This window comes from Alligator mississippiensis, chromosome 3, assembly GCF_030867095.1.
Source record: "Alligator mississippiensis isolate rAllMis1 chromosome 3, rAllMis1, whole genome shotgun sequence".
NCBI classification, from domain to species: domain Eukaryota; kingdom Metazoa; phylum Chordata; order Crocodylia; family Alligatoridae; genus Alligator; species Alligator mississippiensis.
The window spans coordinates 91,294,122-91,315,639 of NC_081826.1; the positions used below are offsets into that span (position 1 = coordinate 91,294,122).

The following is a 21,518-nucleotide window of genomic DNA, read 5'->3' on the forward strand; positions in this document are numbered from 1 at the left end:
AGTGGGGCCCTTTGAACTAAAGCTCATCGAACAAGCTTTAGTTTAAAGCATCCCACTGCCATTTTTCAGGTGGGGATGCTGATACACGTGATGCTCAGGGCTGGATTAATACATGGGCAAACTAGGGACGTGCCTCGGGCCCTGAGCTGTGGGGGGCCTGGTCCTTCCCTCTGCGGTTGTGATGCAAATGGCCCCATCCACCTCCCTTCCCTTCCCCTCTGCCAGCCTTGCTGCTGCCACAGCTTCTTCCTACCAGCGGCTCTGAGCCCCACTCCCCATGGGTGGGGGGGGTGGGTCTCGACTGGCCTGGACCCCACGAGTTTGTTTGCCTAGGGCTCACTAAAAGGCTAATCCTACCCTGGTGATGCTGGAGAGTGCTAGAGTGCATTAATTTCCACACTCCAGCAACTCAATTAACTGGAATTACAGCGTGTTGGAGCAAGCTCCCTGCATGTGTATAGGAGCCCCTAAAGTTGACAGGTTCAGCATGCACACAGCTACTGAGCATTCTTTACTTATACTGAAAACAGCGGAAAGGAGTTTTAGGGGTTCATTTCCTTTAGGGGTTTGTCTCTTAAAGAGACAAAGGTAATTAAGGGTAAATGTAATGTCAAGTAAATCAATTATCTGTACCACACAAACAAAATGTGATCAGAGTCATAAAACAGCCTGTCTGTAACCCAATAGGCTCTCACTCCAACAACTTCTTGCCACGCTGGTGCAAACAGTATATACAGGTTTTTGTCCTGTATAATGAAGATGAGTTTTCACTGTTACATTCCAATATATTTCTGAAATATTTCTGGCTGTACTTTAAGGAGGCTCTTTTAAGGGTGAAGGAGCAAGCTATCCTGATGTGATGGAACAATGGGAACAGGAGGGCAGCCTGGCTAGACAGTTTTGAAACTCAAAAATTAGTCCTATAAAAGGTGGAAACTTGGTCATTGTACTAGGGAAGAGTATTGCATAGGCATGCAGGGAGGAAATTAAGAAAGTCAAGGCATAATTTGAGATACAGCTGGCAAGGGACATAAAAGGCAATAAAAAGGGAGTCTACAAGAATGTTAAGAGCAGGAAAAAGACTAGAGAAACCATAGATTCCATATGGAACACAGAAAGAAATCTAGTTATAGATGCAGAGAAGGCTGAATTATTTAATGCTTTTTTTACTTCAGTCTTCACAAACAGAGGCAGCTATTGGATGATGAGTGCAGTTGGTGGCAAAGATAGGGAGGGACACAAACAGCCTACAGTAATGGCAGAACAGGTTAGGAATTACTCAGAGAAGATAGATGCTTTCAAGGTGGTAAGGCTGGATGGGATATGCCTTAGGGTGCTGAAGGAACTGGCTGAGGTCATTTTCAAGCCATTGGTTATCTGCCCTGAGAACTTGTGGAGGTCATGCTGAGGTTCTGGATGATGGGAAAAGGACAAATATGGTGAAAGGGAAGTAGGAGGATCCAGGGATCTATAGATTGGTCAGCTGGATGTTGATACATGGAAAGATTATGGAGAAGGTACTTGAGGAATCTACTGTAAAGTACCTAGAGGAGATCAGGAACAGCCAGCATGTATTCACCAGGAGAAAGTCATGCCTGACCAACCTGATTTAATTTGATAAGGTGGCAGGCTCTGTGGATGTGGGGAGAGCAGTGGCTGAGATATATCTTGACTTTAGCAAGACTTTTGACAATCTCTCACAGCATCCTCATTAACAAGCTAAGGAAACACAGTTTAGATTAGAGGTTGGCACCCTATGACCTACATCCATTGCTCTTTCCTAATTCACAAAGCCCATTACCTGTCATAGAAGGAAATTAGGTCGGCGAAGCATGACTTGCTCTTGACAAATCTATGTTGGCTGTTCCTGATCACCTTATTACGCTTTTAGTGCTTAGAAACAGAAATCATGATGATATACATCATAACTATTCTGGGTATCAGGGTTATTTTGACTAGCCTGTCATTGCCTGGGTGCTTTTTGTCTCCTTTCTTAAAGATGGGCAGGGTTGGATCCAGGGTAGGGGCAGGTAATACTACCACTTACCTCCACTTTTTTCCTGCTGCTGAATTTAGTGGCAGGCAAGACAGTATAGGGGGTGAAAGGGGTAAGCAGAAGTGGCATTCACCACCTGGGTTCGAGTTGTACCAGTGCAAGCTCTGGCAGCAGCTGCACTGATGAGACAATAAGCTCAGAGAGTTCAGAGAGCACTGTATAGGTGGAGCAGGCATAGCCACATACCCTGTACCTCCCCCTGGATCCACCCATGAAGATGGGTACTATATTTGCTCTTTTCCAGTCATCTGGGAACTCACTTAACTTCCATGGCTAGGGACAGACATTCAAAAACCCTGAGCTTGAATTGATTCAATCTTTGCAGGTTGGTCTAACCTGGCTAGGCTAAATCAGTTTGTAACTGTACAGACACCCCAGACATGCAGTGTATTGTAACTGCAGTGGCTCAGGCTAGAAGCTGGGGGGCTCTAGAGAAGCCCTCCCTCCCTTCCACAGTGCTGAGCTAAGGGAGGAATGGCCAGGCCCCAGCAAAATGCTCTGTTTAGAGAGGGGTTTCCCCCCCTCTCCTGACCAGCCCAGCAGGCAATTGATAACACAGTGTTTATCACCCTATTAAGAAAACAACAGAAGGACAGTACCAGCTACCTGTTGATTCTGCCTTTGTCCCATCTGCTAGCTAATACACAGACACCTCTCCCCAAAGGGGAGCGGGAAATCCTTCTTAGCAGGGAGTGGTGAGGGGGAAGAGGAGGAGCAGCCTACAGTCTCTGCTGGAGCTGCAGCCAGGGAGCAGAGGGGTGGAGCCAGCCCTGTTGTGGAGCACAGAGCCTGCCCAGTCCAGAGAGCATGCCAGAATGCTGGGGAAGTCTGGTTTAACTTAAACCAGCAAGGAGTCTGGGGCAGACATTACATAAACCGGTTTGAGCCCAATCAATTAAGTCTGATGCTACATTCAACCAGGTTTATCTCAAACCAGTTTCAGCCATTTTCAAACTAGTTTATGTGCATTGAACATCTGTTCTGTTATAGATTTAAATCAGTTTCTGATCACTTAAACTGGTTTATGTATAATGTCTGTCCCTAGCTGTGCTTATCCTTATTATTATATGATGTAGTGAGTTAAAGTAGCCTTTACATTGCTTTGATACAGAAAAGGGAGGATAGCATCTATCTACAATATCTAATCATCACCTATATGAGGTATGAGTGTTATTAGACCACTGATACAGATGCAAACCTAAGACACAAGAAAAATAAAGCTGGACTCTACCATTTTTGTTCAGACTGTGTAATATGTTGCTCCATACTGGGTGCGTCTACACATGCCCCGATTGCGTAGTTGGTACTGTGCAGTCATTTAGTGCTTGCTTTAGTCATTTGGTATTTGAATTTTTTTTAGCAAGTACTAAATGACTGCGCAGTATCCACCAGTACTGTGCGGTCCCGGTGGTGCACAGGTCATTTTCGACTCTACTGCGCAGTACATTGTTGCTACTGCGCAGTTGTGGCGGCATCATGCTTAGTGCCTGTTGACGCTACATCTCTGTTGTGATGAGCTACATGCTGCAGTTCATCACTATGGTGATGTAGTGTATTGTAGTGTCTTGTGTAGACATGCCCAAAAGTGCCCAAAAGTAAATGTGGGAGAATCTAACCCTAGAATCTAGCCATCTTACTCTTGAATAAAACAGGACTAACTGCCTGTACAGACAATTGGTCTTCTGAGAGATATTATTATCCTGAGACCTACTTCACACAGATTCGCAGAAGTTTAAGGCTGGAAGGGTCCTCGTGAGATCGCAGGGTCACTCTGGTTATTCCCAAGTTATTTTTCTCTGAGTGGTCTCTTTTATTCTGAGAGAGAAATTATAAATGTCTGTACACTTATGTTTTCTCCTGAGAGAGCAGGGACTCTCTTTGGAGACACTGAACTTCTGTTCATACCACAGTTTAGCTCCTACTTTGTGGGATAGGCTCAGGCACACACAAGAGTTTCCATGCAGCAGCTGATGAGCTGTAAATTCTCCCTCCCATTTTTAACTAAGTATAATTTGCTTGTGTATCCATGATTTAATTCTAGTATATAAATCCAGAATCGGGGAAACTTTTGGACACCATCTTGTAATTTATGTTCTATACATTTTGGTCAGACCTGACTTGACTACCTAGTATCATTCAAATGTAAATGTGTTCGAAATATATTAGAACAGTGATTTTCAACCAGTGGGCTGCAGCCTCTGATATCCTTTCAAGGGTACTGTGGGGTACCATTTAACTTCATTATTGTTAGGTGTGCAAACATAATACCTCAGGTAAACCCAGAGATTTCAAATAGAAATTCATAGTGTTTAAAATATTCAGACTTTTTGTGGTCTGAGTTCTCAGCAACAGAAGAATCACTCTATTATTTTTCTGTAGTCAAAAACTGAGTGAAAATAAAGAGCAGACATTTTCCAAGGGATGCTTCAAAATTAAGGAGGATGCATTAAGTCTAAAAAGCTTGGGAACCACTGTGTTAGAGGAACTGTATCTGAATGGAATGCTTCCGAATGGTTTTAGGATGAGATCCTATGACTTCAAAATTACTTTTAGTTGAAAACGTGACAGGCTAGAAAAATCTGACTTCAAGTATTTACAAAGAGAGGGCAAGTTGGATAGCAGGAATACTTCCGTTTTATTTATGAGGAAGAATGGATTATATTGTACTTTCAGTCCCTAGGGAAAATATAAGTTTATTATACTTTATTTTAGATGAAAAGGGAAAAGATATTCCAGCAATGCTTAACTTCAGTCCTAAAGGCCTGGCTCAAAGGAGAAAATGTCACATGAAAAAGAAATAAATCCTAGAGAACATATTTTTTTTGTGAAACCTCAGTGTTCAGATTTATAGCCCAACATTCAGTGTTAAACCAGAAGGCAACCTTGACATGTCACTATAAAGCATGATAGGTGAGCAAGGTAAAAATACAATGGAGGTGAGTCCAGAAATATGCAATGAATACTCCCAGGTATTGATAGCCAGGTTATGAAGGTACTGTGTATAGGTACTGATAGCCAGGTTGTGAAGAACATTCATCATAGCAGTATGCAACCATTGATCCTTCTATGTCATGGTACATATATGAGAGGTTACCAGGACCTTCAAAACATAGACCTAGGCAAGAGCATGGAGGAGTGGAGACCTTCCATCCCATTGAATATTGAGATAGAATCCAAAGGCCAGACGGAGTCCAGACATTCGGTATCTCAATGGCTGCAGTTATACACATGTCCAGAAATCAAACCAAGGTCTCCCATGCAGCAGAGAAGGATCCTACCGCTGAAGCACAACAGCAGGTTATCCAGGAAAGAAATATGCTTTAATTCATTAAAAAAATATTTGCCTCTTATCAGTTAACTATCCCAGGATAATTCTTTTCTAGGCAATCACTGAGAGAATAATTCCTATGGGATTAATTATTTCTACACTAAAAACCCTGCCTCCAAGCCTGGCTGGTGTTAGAATCCAGAACATATTTACATTTCATACTATGTACATTTTAGTTTTGCTTAAAGGTAAAGTAATTAATGGCAGTTTGATGCTAACTGAAAACTGAAGGACATCAACAAAGAATTCAAGTCATGATGTGAATTACCAAATGGGGGTAATTTTATTGCTTTTGCATTTACATTATGTAATACTGACCTTATTTAGAATCTTCCTGTCCATTTTATTTAAAATAATGAGCTTGTCTTGATAGGAATTTCCTACCTTAAAGATAAAATCTCTGTACCAGTCCTAGTACAGTTGCTATGGAGCCAGTCAGGAGAAAGCAAAACAGAAACTTGCATATAACCAGAAAAGCTGAGCAGAAATACAACAGCAATAGGACCAAAATGGCATCTGTTTCTCTTTCAATTATAAAAGTCTCCATTAATCATTCTAGCTACTTGGACCAATCAGCATGCATCCTGATAACCATGGGAAGAGTTATTCATTTATTAACCCTTGGTAGCCTGTTAAGGTGGACCATGTGTCACACAGAGACAGGGTGAGAAGCAGTAGACGCTGTGGTATATCTTTTTATATATGTCTGCCCGCCTGATTTTTTTGTTCATCAAAAAGGCTAATGAGGATATCAGAGAATTAATCCATGATTTAGCTTACTTAAATGCTATGCAGCCTGTAGCACAGTTAAATGCCACACAGCTGCCACAGCCGTGTCTATCTCTAGCTGGTAAAATATGCTGCTTCTTGTGTGAGCAATGGAGTTCTGCCAAGGAGTCTGTTTGACAGAGACCAAAAAGACTTTGATCAACATTTTATATTTGTAAAAACTTCTTAAAAGCCCCATTTCCTTTAAAGTCATTTGTGTCTGACTGGTCATGGAGTTCAGTGCTGATCAGCCCCAGAATCAGGCTAGGAACATGTTTCTATGATTACCTGTGTTCTCTGTTCCCCAAACAGAGAACCTATGAACTCCTTGTTTCAGAGGCCATGCTGTAAAGATCAAGGGCCAAATTCAGTGGTATTATCAGTCCTTGATTTTGGTACCACTATCAAATTCATGTCTTGCCATAGCCCATATTAAAATACTGCCTGCTATCTCAAAAACCCCTCAAGCACCGAACAAACAGGCTACCTATAAGGAACCTTTCATCCTTCAGTAGAATGCAGCCCTTAGTGAAATGTGACTTCTGTTTAACAGCAACAGACAGGAAGTGAGAGGGAGTACTTTGTTTCAATGAAATTCAGGGAAGACTCTAGACAGGCATACCACAGTTTATTAATCAAAAGTCTGGCACAGATACTGGGATCGGGAACTCTGTTTTTACCAAAAAGGATGTATTGATCAGGTTATTTTATATCCAACAAATATGTTAAACAATAAGAGCATAAAAATTGACATTTACTGGGTCAAACCAAAGGTCCATCTTGCCCAGTATCCTGTCTCAAGCTGGCAGAGAGTAGATGCTGAACAGGAGACTGAACCAAGGTTTTTTTTCACTGTTCTTCTCTCACTTGCAGCCTCTAGTATTTAAGGTATAGGAAAGGAGTAGGCAAAATATGGCCCATGAGCTGGATCCAGCCCACCAACTGATTGGATCTCACCTGTGGGTTGGTGCCTGCCAATTGATTGTATCCAGTCCAGCTTCCCCAGGAGTGCTCCTCGTGAGGCCGAACACTGCCTGCTCCTGCCTGGGGCAGCCCATGCTGCACTCCCACATGCACCCAACCTGCACCTGCCAACTCCATTGCCCTGGCCAATGCATGCAGCTTCCTAGTGGGGCTGCTCCTGGTGCAGCTGCAGCCACCCAGGTACTGCTTGGTTCCCCATGCCTCCAGTGGCTCCTCCGCCTCTTCCTCTTGCAACTGCTGTGCCACTCTGGGCAGCAGGCAATGCAAGGAAGCCACGGGGATGCATGCCGGACTCCACAAGCTCAGCCAGGTAGGAAGAAGCTGCGGCAGGGCAGCTTTTGCCCCAGTGTGTGGGGCTCCAGCTCCAGCCCCCAGCTACCTTCCATCTACTCTGTCTGCCTGGTGCAATTAGCAGCCACCTGTGGGTGGCTGATTGGGTGCAAGGTGCCTGGGAGCTACAGCCCCAGGCACTGGGGCAGGAGTTACTCAGCTGGCTGGGCACATGAATCACACCTGGCTGGGCATCTGCTGTCCGGCACATGCCTCCATGGCCACCACCACTTGCCTGCAGTACCTGCTGCCCAGAGTAGCACAGTAGGGACAGAAGGAGGAAGAGAAGGAGAAGCTGTTGGGGGTGGCAGAAGCTGAGCAGTACCTGAGTGGCTGCAGCTGCACCAGGAAGCTGTGAGCATTGGCTAGGGTCAGAGTACTGCTATCTGCAGTGTAGGCTGCCCCAGGCAGGAGCAGGCAGGGTTTGGCTCCATGCAGAGTGTTGCAGGGCAGCCATGGGCCAAGGGGGGCTGACTATACCTGAACTTGCCCCCAACCCAGGTGAGCTCTGATGCATGTGCCCCCTGCTCTCCCCTCCATACCTCCTCCCCACCCCCAGCCAGTTCCCAGGACCTAGCATGAAGGCAGCTCCTCACACACATGTGCACTCCCATCCCCCGCACATCCATCCCATATGCCCCTCATACTCCCCCACTCCCACCCCACATGCCTACCCATACCCCCTTACACACACACACCCTTCCACACCTCCTCCCCTCACAATATACAAGAGTAAGACTTTAATTTGATCTATTATGCAATCACTTCTACATACACTACTCAAAAAAACATAAATCAGGACAAAAATATTTTTGAAATTAAATTAAGCTGTTATAGTAGATATTTGATTCTTAATATACAGTTTCCTTTTTATCTATAATTTGTTTAAATGATATCTTCTAATTTTATGTGTGTGGCCATTGACAGCTCATCAAAATTCATTAAGTGGCCCTCTAGCTGAAATAATTGTTCACTCCTGGGCTAGGAAGTTGTGATTCAGAGGCCGTATCTCTAACTCTCATGCTCAGTAGCTCCTGATGACCCTTCCCTCCAAGAATTTGTTCAACCCCTTTTAGGATCTGGCTAAACTATCAGCTTGCACATCTGGGGCAGTGAGTTCCACACTTTATTACACACTGTGAAACAGAACTTCCTTTTAAATTAAGTACCCACTACTTTAGTTTTGTGACCCCTTGTTCTTGTATTCTGCGAGATAATAAATAATAAATCCCTCTTTGCCATTTAGGATTTTTTAAACCCTTATCATGTCACCCCTCAGGTGTCTCTCTTCTAAATTGAATAGGCCTAGCCTCTTTAGTCTCTTCTCATATGGAAGCCCTTCCATACCACTAATCATCATTGTCACCCTTCTCTGTACCTTCTCTAGGTTTCCTATATTCTTTTTGAGGTGGGGAAACCAAAGCTGGGTACAGTACTCAAGGTGTGGATGCAGCCTGGATTTATAAAAGGACATAATGATACTTTGTTTTGTTTACAATTTCCTTCTTAATAATCCCTAACATTTTGTTTGCTTTTTGACTGCTGCTGAGTACTGAGCTGATGTTTTTAGTAAAATATTCACAATAACTCTCAGATCTCTTTCCTGTGTGGTAACAGCTAATGCCCAGCCCATCACAGTGTAAGTATAACTTGGGTTATTTTTGCCCATGTGCATCACTTTACACTTATATACATTGAATTTCATCTGTCATTTAGTTGCCCATTTGCTCAGTAGTGCCAAATCCTTTTATATTTCCTCACAGTTTGCCTTGGGCTTTGCCACTTTGAATAATTTTGTGTCCTCTGCAAGTTTGGCCACCTCACTACATATCCCCTTTTCTAGATCAAAAAGAAGGCACAGGGTAGCATTGGCCCCCTACAAGACAAATGAGGGCAATTATTGACAGATAGGGGGGACAAAGCTGAGCTCTTCAATGAGTTTTTTGCCTCTGTATTCCTGAACTCGAATCAGGACAAATCTCATGATTGGATCATAGACAAGCATAAAGGGGAAACCAGCCCACCAACTGTTAACACCAACTTAGGGAAGAGACACTTGGAGGGGCTGGATGTGTTTAAGTCAGCAAGGCCGGATGATCTTCATCTAAGGGTGCTGAAGGAATTGGCCAGTGTCATAGCAGAGCCACCGGCAAGGCTGTTTGAGCACGCTTGGTGCTCAGGTCAGGTCCCAGAGGACTGGAAAAGGGCCAATGTGGTCCCTATTTTTAAGAAGGGGAGGAAGGAGGATCCGGGTAACTATAGACTGGTTAGTCTCACCTCTATCCTCGGGAAAACCTTTGAAAAAATTATTAAGGATCCCATTTGTGGGAGTCCAGCAATGCTAAAGGGCAAGCAGCACAGATTTACAGCAGATAGATCCTACCTGACTAACCTTGTTTCTTTTTATGACCAGGTTACAAAATGCTTAGACACAGGAATTGAGGTGGATGTCATCTACTTGGATTTTAAGAAGGCCTTCGATACAGTATCTCATTGTATTCTCATAGATAAACTGAGCAACTGTGACATAGATGATTATAGTCAAGTGGGTGGCAAATTGGCTTAGAGGTCACACTCAGAGAGTGGCGGCGGATGGCTTGGTATCAACCAGTAAAGACGTGGGCAATGGAGTCCCAGAAGACACAGTCCTTGGACCAGTGCTGTTCAACATTTTTATCAGTGACTTGGATACCAAATTATGGGGTAAAGTTAACACACCAGAGAGTAGGGAATGAATCCAGGTGGATCTGGACAGGTTGGAAAGGTGGGTGGAACAGAATAGGAAGCAGTTCAATAAGGACAAATGCAAGGTGCTGCATCTAGGAAGAAGGAACCACCAGCACGCTTAGAGGCTAGGGGAGGACCTTCTCAACAGCACAGCAGTGGAAAGGGATCTTGGAGTCACTGGTGACTCCAAGATGAACATGAGTTGTCAATGTGAGGAAGTGATCAGTAAAGCTAACCGCACTATATCGTGCATTATGTGGCATTGGTCAGGCCACAGTTGGAGTACTGCATCCAGTTTTAGGTGCCACATTTCAAGAGGGATATGGACAACCTCAAGAGGGTTCAGAGGAGGGCCACTCATATGGTTCAGGACCTGCAGGCAAAGTCCTATGAGGAGAGATTGAGAGTCGACAAGCCTCCACAAGAGAAGGTTGAGAGGTGATCTTGTGGCCACCACAAATTCATTAGGTGGGGACAGCAAGGAATAAGAGATGCTCTGTTTACCAGGGCACCCCTTGGAGTAACTAGGAACAATGGCCGCAAACTGACGGAGAGCAGATCTAGGTTAGACATCAGGAAGAACTTTACGGTAAGAGCTGCCAAAATCTGGAATGAGCTTCCAAGGGAGATAGTGTTTTCCTCTACCTTGGGGGTCTTTAAGAGGAGGCTACACATGCACCTGGCTGGGGTCATATGACCTCATCGCTCTTTTCTGCTGCCCAGGGCAGGGGGTTGGACTTGATGATCTGCTAAGAGCCCTTCCAACCCAAACATCTATGAATCTACGAATCACTTATGAATATGTTAAACAGAACTGGTCCCAACACAGATCCCTGGGGGACCCTGCTATTTATTTATTTCTATCCTGAAAATTGACCATTTACACTCACTCTTTGCTTTCCATCTTTAAGTCAGTTTCTATTCCATGGGTAGACATTCTCTAATTCAGTGACTACTTAACTTAGTTAAGAGCCTCTAAGAGGGGACCAAATATAATACATCAACTGGATCACCCTGATCCACCTGCTTATTGGTACCCTCAAAAAAACTCTAGTAAAATGGTTTCCCTTTGGCAAAGTCATGTTAATTCCTCCCCAGCAAGTCATGTTCATCCATACCTCCACCCCACAATTCATGTTCACAACATGACCCCACAAGTCATGTCCATCCATGTGCTGAACAATTCTTTTCATTATTGTTTCTACCAGTTTTCTAGGAACAGAAGTTAGGCTTGCCCGTCTGTATTTCCCTGTATCCCCTCTAGAGTCTTTTTAAATATGGGAGTCACATTGGCAACCCTCCAGTCCTGGGGTACCAAGGCTGTTTTTAGTGATAGGTTGCATACTACAGTTAGGAGTTTGACAATTTCCAATCTGAGCTCCTTCAGGACCCTAGGGTTGATGCTATCAGGTCCTGGTGATTTGATATTGTTTAATTTATCAGTTTCCTCTACAAGATCATTTACTGAAACCTCAGTTTGGGTCAACTCCACTGACTTGTCCCTAAGGAGCAGTGAATCTGGTGATGGAATTTCCCTAACAACTTCCATAGCGAAGATGGATGCAAAGAATGCATTTCATTTCTTGGCAATGGTCTGGTCATCTATTAGCACTGTTTTGATACCCTGATTATCCAAAGACCCTACTGACTCCCTGGCATGTCCTTGGTTTCTAATGACCTTAAAGAAATTGTTATTGTTGCCTTTTGTGTCTCTAGCAAGTTTCTCTTCAAATTCTTTCTTGGCTTGGCTTATTACAGTTTTACATTTGATTTGCTAGTGTTTATACCCTTTTAAAATTTTTCCTCATTGGGATTAGACTGCCACTTTTTGCAAAACCTCTTTTCTGCTTATTGCTTCTGCAATTCTGCCATTAAACCATGTTGGCTTTCTTTTGGTCCACTTTCCGTTTTTTTGATTTGCAATACGCATTTGCTCAGTGCCTCCAATATGGTGTTCTTAAGCAGTTCCCATGCTTAAGAAAGGACTTGTAGGGAAACTACACTTTTCCCAGCAATCATCCAATATTCCCAGCTTCAGGAACATAAATATACCAAGTAATATACTCTGACCTAATGAAAAGTTCCAGTAAAACCTAACCTGACCTCTCTTCATCCTGAAAGTTAAGAATCAACCATGTGCTGCTGTCATTTATGTTCTTGGTTTGCTGTGTCACCCCTGAAGGATATGGGTTTTTTTTTGCCTGGATTGCCTAACCCCATCCCTATAAGGTTGTTCTGAACCTACTGGGTCAGTCCAACTGCTGCACAGATCAACCCCCTCTGCAGTAATTTCCATCTTAGTTCCTCCCAACACACAAACCAAATACCCCATGATATAGCAGCATCTTCTCCAGCCTCTCCTCATGACCAGTCAGTAGGCTTAGTCACTTGGGGTGACTCCCAATTACAGAATCTCCTCTTGGTTATTGGAGTCCCCTCAGTCCTCTCAGTTGAAACTGAAGTCACTGGCAGCCTACCTCTAGCCTTTGCTCAGATGTATTCCTCCAGAAAATTGTTTTGTTCCACTTGCCATTCTCTTCTTGCTATCCAGACTGGAAGGTGGTTTCCCACCTGTAGTCAAACATAGCTTTTCATGGGGGTCTATGCCATGCCATAGTCACGAGTACAGTACTCCGTCACTATCACAGTAATCTGGAGCTGTCATAATAAAAGAACATCCAGCCCACATGCAGGCATTTCCTTGTCTCTTAGGTACCTGGCAACAGTATAATCTCTACAATATGAACTGTTGTTTCTGTTATCCTAGCAACAAGGAAAACTAGGCTTGAATTATTTTTCCAAGGGATTCTTTAGATAAGTTTAGATTTGGTGACACAACTGTACTCATTCCTTTAATTTTACAGTGGATACAGTAGTCCTAATCTGCTACTCAATGTAATTTCAAAATGGGATATTCAGACATTTTCATTATTTTTCTCTTCACTTGCTTAAATTTAATATTCCGATTTCTCTGCTTCACATGCTAGAGGCTCAGTTTACCTCTGGGGAAAAGTGCACTGTCCTGCCAACTCATCAGAAAGGATGAGAGAAGGGAGATGGTGTTTGTATTGTGGGACTGGGAGTTTTCCCTGTCTTGCAAATTTCTATGGTGAGCATCACCCACCTTTTAGAAAGCATTAGTTGGTATGGGTAACAGAAAACATCTTCTGGGCAGAGTGCCCACCAGCGGTATTACTGTGTCATGCCAGCCAATTATGTTTTGTTGCGCATATATTGGCAAACAGTGTTTGCTAAGCAAATTCTTTAATATTAAAAATAAACAATCAGTCCAAGTCTGTGGTTACCTCGGAGCAAAGCAAAACAGTTTCTTCGTGTGAGTATACTTTCCGTGCACCATTCTCAGTCCAGCATTCTCAGAGGAGCTTAGAAACAAATAGGGATTCCCCAAACGCAAGGGCACTGCATGATCATGACACCGCATACCTGCTACTTCCTCTGTGTCTTAGTTTCTTATTTTACAGAGGAAGAAATTTCTAAACACCCCAGTTCAGGGGTGCTCCACCTTGGGTCCCCAGCACCAAGTCCTTTGTTGCACAGGATCCTGGGGCCCAATCTTGGCATGCAGGTCTGAGCTGAGATGGCGTGTGGCCTCAGGGCCCTGATCCCAGCAGGTGAGGCCAGACTGAGGTAGCACAGTCCTGGGGCCCAATCCTGGCATGAAGGGCTGGGCGAGGTGGTATGCAGCCTCAGGGCCCCGATTCCAGTACATGGGGCCAGGCTGAGGTGACATGGGGCCTTGTGGCCCTGATCCTGACACGTGGGGCCAGATAGAAGTGGCATGGGCCCTTGGGCTGAATCCTAGCCCACAGGATGGAGCTGAGGCAATGTGAGGCCCCAGGGCCCTGATCCTGTCATACGGGAGGGGCTAATCAAGCCTGCACAGAACCCGATCCTGGCACACGGGGTCTGATCTAGGCCGTGGACTGACCCTATGTCACACATTTGGCTTACAGGGCCAAATGGCTGAATACCACCTTCTTGGTTTAGTTTTTAATGAATGAAATTAGGAGTATTTTTTAGCCTCACAAGCCAATGCCACTAATGAAAATTTTATAAATTGTAACATGGACATTTATGTATATGAAAATGTACATCACAACTGTATTAGCCTTTGTTTGATACTCTCTTTTCTCCATCTTAAAAAGTTTCTGTCTAGTCAAGGAGCAGAGACAATGTCATGTGACCTAGGTGATTAGCTGCATAGTATAACCACCAGTCAAGCTATTTGAGAAATTCTGAAAAATGCAAACGTGTGAAGTCTATCAGGACTAGCTTGCATGTGATTCTATGAAAAAAAAAAAAAAAGAATAGGCTAAGGGCCTAATTGTGATACAACATGGTGAGGTATATAACTACTGTGAGTGGATTCATTTACGTCAAATGATTATTTGAAGAAAGAGGACTCGGATATATAATGACTGTTATTTGTAAAAACTATTTTGACTAGCTCTCAGCTGTGAATATGCATTTTTTCTGGTTAACACCTACAAACTGTTGAGTTGGGGTGAGCTACTGATGATGCAGAGTGTGGGTTTTTTCTCCTCTTCCTCCCTGGTTTCAGTTGGAGAGTACATGTGTGCACTTTTACTAAGTGGCTGCTGCAGTATCCTTCATTTTAGCCTGTTTGTATTTGAAGAACACTAAGCATTAGTTTGAAGTGCCCAGGGAGAAGTCTACTTGTTTTTATTTTTAAGCAAGTGGTTTTGATTTAGTAAATTTTGTTTTCCTATGAATACCTGTGACCTGTTGAGTTTAACTGGGGTACAGCTGCCACTGACTATATGTGAAAAGAGAGGGTGCTGGGAGAAGGGGCCAGTCACCTACTGGATATCTTCTCTGTTTCTTGAAAGTTTTATTTCAGGTACACTATGAAAGGTCTTCTGGACAGATCCCAGCCCCTGCTCCTTGATCGCAGGGTGGGGGCTGCAGAAGCATGTAGGTGTGGAGCTGCGTGGGGAACAGGCTGGGGAGCTTCTTCCCCGCTCAGTTCTGTGAGCATGGAGCTGGGTGGGGAGAAGGCTGGGAAATTTGTTCCCACTTCAGCTGTGCAAGCTCTGCGCAAGCTCCCCAGCTTGTTTCCCACCAAGCTCTGCTATCACAGAGCTGGGCAGGGAGCAGGGTCCCCTGCCCCTGTCAGCAGGGAGCTCCCAGCACCAACTCAGTGATTGAGGGGCTGGTGCTGGGAGATCCTTATCTTTCAGCCTGAGCTCCATGGTTGTGGGGCTTGGGCTTGGAGATCCCTATCTCCCAATGCCAGCTCCCCAGTCATGGGACCAGTGCTGGGAAATAAGGATCTCCCAGCTCCAGCTCCACAAACATGGAGCTGGCATTGGGAAATAAAGATCTCCTAGCCCCATGCTCCCTGATTGCAATGGCAAAGTGGGGGCTGGGAGATAAGGAGACAGCATTGTATTGTTTAACATCCTTAAAGCTGATTTTTACTTTGCATAGGTTTTTTTGGAAAGTAGAACGTGCTCAGGAAGACTCAATACTTGCAGTTGACAAGCAAGTTTTAAGACATTTAAAAAATACTAGATATTTTCTGCAATGTATGCTGTTTCCATGTTTACCCTGTGGCACAGTGAATCACAATAGACAGGAACTGGTCACATATTTGAATGAGAGGGAGTACAGCAAAATATGGCTTTGCAGACTTATTTAAAAATGCCAAAGCCACCAATAGACTTAAGGACTTTCCATGCAATCATTTAAAGATATAACTTTTAATCCTATTAAAATGTAGGAGACTGGGTGTTGGAACTGGGAGTATACACAGAAAGTGCACTCAAAAAGAAAAACGGGGGTGAATTTTTAAGAGCCAGTTCCAACAGGAAAAAAAATCATCTGCTAGAATCATATGATTGAGCTAGGAATAAAACTGAATATGAAAACTGTATACAAAGACTTCTGGTAGGAAAAGGGTTCTGCAAGCTACCTCACAAATCTAACTGACCTCACCCTCCTACAAAAGTCCCACTGATAGTCAGGAAATAAGCACCATGCTTAAAATTAATTCTGTCCCTTGACGAATCAGAACATTGTTTGTTAAAAAAGGAAAAGTCATGGGAAAAACCCAGATGCCTTAAGACTGGAAAAAAACAAAGTGGAAACAGAAATAGCAGAACAGAGACTGAGAATTGAATAACTACAGTTATTATAACATCAGCAAAGTGTTAAAACTCCTCTGGTCAAGCAGCAGAAAAACAAAATTATCTGTTTAGCCAGAGATGATAAATAGCAGTTATAAGCTATATCATGAAGCCAGATGTCAATCAACCACCAGTGAATGAGTTAAATAGAGCACTCTTGGACACGATATAATGTGAGGCTATTTGATGACATGGAAAATGTTCAGGTGTCTCAGTAAATCAAAGAAGCATGAAACACTAGGGCTCCTAGTCTTTTGTTTATATCATTATCAGAAGGTGAGAAACAACCCTGATTTCTTTAGGGTATTAAATGACTCTCCAGTGGTCAAAACCTGGATGAGGCAAGACTCCTAGTTTGTTCCCATCAAAGGCTGGCTTTGTGATGTAGGGAAAAGCTGCTTATGGTCTTTCTAACTGTGCAAATAAATGCTTTATGACAACACCTCTTAGGTAGGTTTGTGAGGTTTAATTAAACTTAGCAAAAGTGCTTCAGATTCCTGGACAGAGGGGATAGCAATGAAATATTTTTATTACTAACCAGAGGCAATTCTGACCAAATGACTGAAATAATAAAATTCAACCACTGGGACCAATGCAGTAGACGACTAGTTGGTTACTAAAGAGAAAAGAATGTGTAGGATGCTGGTTAAAAGATGCCTCGGGAAAAATCTATCCTTTAGATTAAAGACACGATTAACTGTGGAGGTGCTGATTTCTGATACCCTCTCAATCAGTGTTTTTGCTGAGCTTTGAAAAGGTCAGCTTTAGGAAGATATGGTGGCTTTTTGGAAAAGACAAGAAAGAGTTAAACATTGAAACTGGGGACTTAAACACAGTGAGAGACAGGTTACTTCTCTGAACCTTGGAGTACATGGAAGGCTTTTCAGTTTTGCCCTTGTCAATGGCCTGCAGCACTTGATCATTTCCTTTCTTTAGGTTGATGCTTTGTGCATGTCAAAAATAACAAAATGCTGATAATGTATAAATCCATTTCTTATCAACAAAAACAGACTAAAGCTGTGGTAGTACTTGAACACTTGGACATCCCTTTGTTTATACAGGGATCAAAGGCTATCTTCCCAGCTCTGTTCAGAGCCTTGACAATCCCACTTCAGGGCACTGTGGTATGCCAAATGTATACTATGGGCGCGCCCAGATGAACAAACCCCTTTGAGGCAGGGCAAGAAGCACATGTGGGAACGGAAAAAGTTCCCCACACTGCAAACTTGCAGCGTGGGGATAAAATTAGACCCCTGGATATCCGGGGGTCTAAAAAAACCACTCTGCAATAGAGCGGAGCAGGGCACAGTGCCAGACCATGCCCAGAGTCAGCAAGGAGCCGGTCCTCCAAAAGAGACACTCTGGTTTTGGCCAGTGTGTCTCTTTGGTGCTCCTGCTGCCCCCGGCACTGTCCAAGGTAAGTGCAGGAGGGGTGGGGGGGCTCATGGGTCTGGGTGGTTTTAGGGAGTGGCAGGGGGGATGTCCCCGGGGCTGCGGGGGGTGAGGACCTGGCCCAGATCTATGCAGCTCGCTAGTCCGGCTTTGCATCAAAGTGGGTTGCACAGCTCCGGGAGGTGTGCACAGGAGCCGTGCCTCCTGCAGCCATGTGACCCACTCCAGTGCAAAGCCAGTCTAGAGAGCCACACACAGCTGGGCCAGGTCCTCACCCCGGCCCCCCTCCAGGCACAGCAGGCCAGAGGCAGGAGCTGGCCCTGGGGCCTGTGCCGCCCAGCCTATGGTGACAGGACCTGGCGTGGTACGCAGTGCCCGTGTGCTGCACTGGGTGCTGCTGCCCGGCCGGCCCTTCCTATAGCGGCAGGACCTGGCCCAGCACGTGGGGACCGTGTGGAGCTGAGCCATGTTTTGCCGGCCCTGGGGCTGCTTGTGCCCCCCGGCCACACCGGGCAACATGAGCAGCCCCAGGGCTGGCAGGACCCAGCTCGGCTCTGCGTGGTTGCCATGCGCCGGGCTGGGTCCTGCTGCTATAGGGCACTATGAGCAGCCCAGGGCTGGCAGGACCCAGCTGGGCTCTGTGCAGTCCCCGGGCTGCTCGTGCTGCCCAGCCCGGCCTGGCATGTGGGGACCGCACGGAGCCGAGCTGGGTCCTGCTGGCCCTGGGGCTGCTCATGCTGTCCAGTGCACATGGCTCCCGTGCACCAGGCTGGGTTCTGCCCCTATAGGAAGGGCCCAGCCAGGTGGCGGAGCAGGCCCCAAGGGCGGCAGGACCCAGCTGGGCCTAGCACGTGGGGACTGCGTGCTGCACTGGGTCTTGGTGCCATGGGCCCAGCCTGGCCGGGTGGCAGAGGGGCCCAGGGTCCGGCTGGGTCCGGCGCCAGGTCTTGGTGCCACAGGCCTGGCCTGGCTGGGTGGCAGAGCAGCCCCAAGGGTGGCAGGACCCGGCTGGGCCTGGCATGCTGTCCCCACGTGCCATGCTGGGTCAGCAGGAGGAGCCCCAGGGCCGGCAGGACCTGGAGGCTTGGCTCTCGGTCCCCCCGCTACTGCAGTGAAAGTTCAGTTATGGGCCCTGGACGGGTGGAGCTGGGACCCTCCAGGGTGGTGCTGGACCCAGGCTCTAGCTCCCCCTGGCTGCAGATCTGGGAGGAGCCAGGCAGGGTTATTTTGCCCCAAGTGGCACAATTTGCTCCACAGCAAAGTGCATGTCCGAGCACGTGTGTTGAGGCAAAAAGCCCCCGCTCAAATTTGCACCACTTTTATTTGAGCTGCTGCAAGCACATCTGCTTGCATGTGTGGATGCGCCCTATGCATATAGGCATATAGGCCAAGAAGGACTATATGCAGCTCTTGCTTCAAGCATTAATCTTGCTTTTGAGCTAATGAGGAGTTTCTGCAAAGTGAAATGATCTCCCTCCTGCGTGGGACTAAGCCTGCTGCTTCCCCTCTGCTTCTAAATCTTTCTGGTCCCAGCTGTGATGGAATGAGTTGAATCCTTTGCATTTCACCAAGGGGGTAAAAGCCAGTCTGTGCTATATGGATAGTATAAAGATGGAGTTCTTTTCAGGAACTCACCCACACAATTGCAGACTTCGGATCACCGCTAACACTACCCATTTTCAGGGAATGACTCAGTGTTACACTACTGCTAGGCAAGTGAGCCAGTCAATCTTATGATGCTACACAAGACACTATATATGTTCCTTGTGTTTAAGTTTATACAGCATACTAAATTAGCTGATCATAGCTTAAATTATGTCAAGTAAATCTTAGAAATGTTAGTAGCATGTTGATGTGCTGCTCTCCTCTGCCTCCCTGAAATTAGATGATTTATCATATTTAACTGAGTTGAGCAAAACCCAATAGCACTGAAGTCCAAGGTGTCTCATAAATGGGGATCCTCATTTTCTCTGTTAAAAAATCCAGATTTTTCTGATAACTATCCAAAATTCTCTGATTTAAATACCTCCTCCCCAAATCCATGTTTTTCTGCAATTAAAATGAAACGCCTATATATGTGTGTGTGTGTGTATGTGTATATATATATATATATATATATATGTATGTATGTATGTATATGTGTGTGTATGTGTGTATGTGTGTGTGTGTGTATATATATATATATATATATATATATATATATGTATATGTATGTATCAGTTGAACACAACATTTTATCGATATATTTACAACTTTAAAGTGATTTGGAAGCCTACTAGCCTCAATCATTAGTCCAGCTGTGGCTGTCCACCCCCCTGTTGTTTTGTCGTGCCGAACAGCTCTGATATGACAGTTCCCCTCCCACAAGCCATAGCCCTCCCCCAGCCCTGCCAGTGCCCCTCACTCCCAACCTGTAGTCCCTGCCAGCCCCCGCTCCAGACAGGGCTCAGGGTTTTGCGCCCTTTTTGCAAGCAGCTCATTGCAGGCTGGAACTCTGCCAGCTTGCGGAAAGCTGTCTGCAAAAGGGGAAATCTGTGGTTTCCTGCTTCAAAGGGGAAAATCCATGTTTTTCTTCTTTAAATGGGAAAATCCACATTTTTTCACAGGCAATGGATAACCCAGATCCCTGCTCATAAAGGTGAAAGATAATGGCGTAATGGAGCTATGGCCATATATGCAGGGAAACCGTGAGCTGTTAAGCAGGCACTGAACTAGTAAACTTTAGCATCAAAAGCATAAGCCCCTAATAGCTAGGCTAAAGAAGTCAAATTACTCTATTAGATGTCAAATAAGTAGGTCCTGCTATGTTCAGTAAGACCATCCTGGGAGAGAAATTATCTGGTGTTATCAATCAGTAGCATAACTAGGAATGGGCAAGCTAAGCACCAGTACTGGTGTCGACTTAGAGGGAGCATCTAAATGGTGGCCCCCTTGCTGCAGCACTGTAGCCCCAGGTATCAGGAGTAGCAGGTGGGTGGGGGGCAGAGAAGAGGGGACATGACAGAGCTCCCTGGCAGCAGTTGGGGGTTGGCAGACAGTGACCCTGACAGCAGCAGCCAGAGTCTCTGAGTTCCTGAGACAGGTAAGACCCTGACCACCTTGCTTCCCTCCTCTCTCCAGTAGGGTTTGTGGTAGGGTGAAAAACAAGGTTGTTACAGCTCTTACAATTTTATCCTACAATATTTGATATTTCCCTGGAAGCCCCAGATCATGGAGGCAAAGAATCCCAACTTTCATTTTTAAAAAAGTTTCTAGTTCTGCGGTTTCAGAGAAAAACTTGAAATATATAAATGCCAAGAATTTAAAAAGCAGAAAGAAAATAACAAGAACCTTGCCCTGCCTCCCTCCCTTTTTTTGTAGTGTCCTAACATTATGCCAACCTCAACACGGAGGGGGAAAGGTTGGGAACAGCTTCTGGTTTTTAAGCATTTAGGGTTGAAAATATTGATAGATACTGAACCACAGTGCAAAAATAAGATTAAATCTATTGTTTATATAACTGTAATGTTCATAGCCTTTTATTTACTCTTCACAAAAACTGAACTTCACTTATTTAAAATTCTTCTGGTTGACCAGAAAGACCAGACTAAAGCTGCCGATGAGAAAGGAACAGATTTTCTTCTGCAGAATCTGGCAGACTTGCAAGAATTGTCACATGTTGACCAAAGAAGCTACATGAAAGCAGAAAATGAATAAAGTTCCAATGAGTAATAGGCTGAATTTCCATTTGTAATGTTTGCAATGTTGTAATGTTTAACAGCAG

At 44.8% G+C, this 21,518-nt stretch overlaps 1 protein-coding gene across 6 annotated transcripts in view; it reads right to left on the reverse strand.

The window, feature by feature from the left end:
• The window catches only part of DLGAP1 (DLG associated protein 1), a 735,970-nt gene that overhangs the window by 154,248 nt on the left and 560,204 nt on the right, over window positions 1–21,518 (reverse strand). The window lies entirely within an intron of this gene.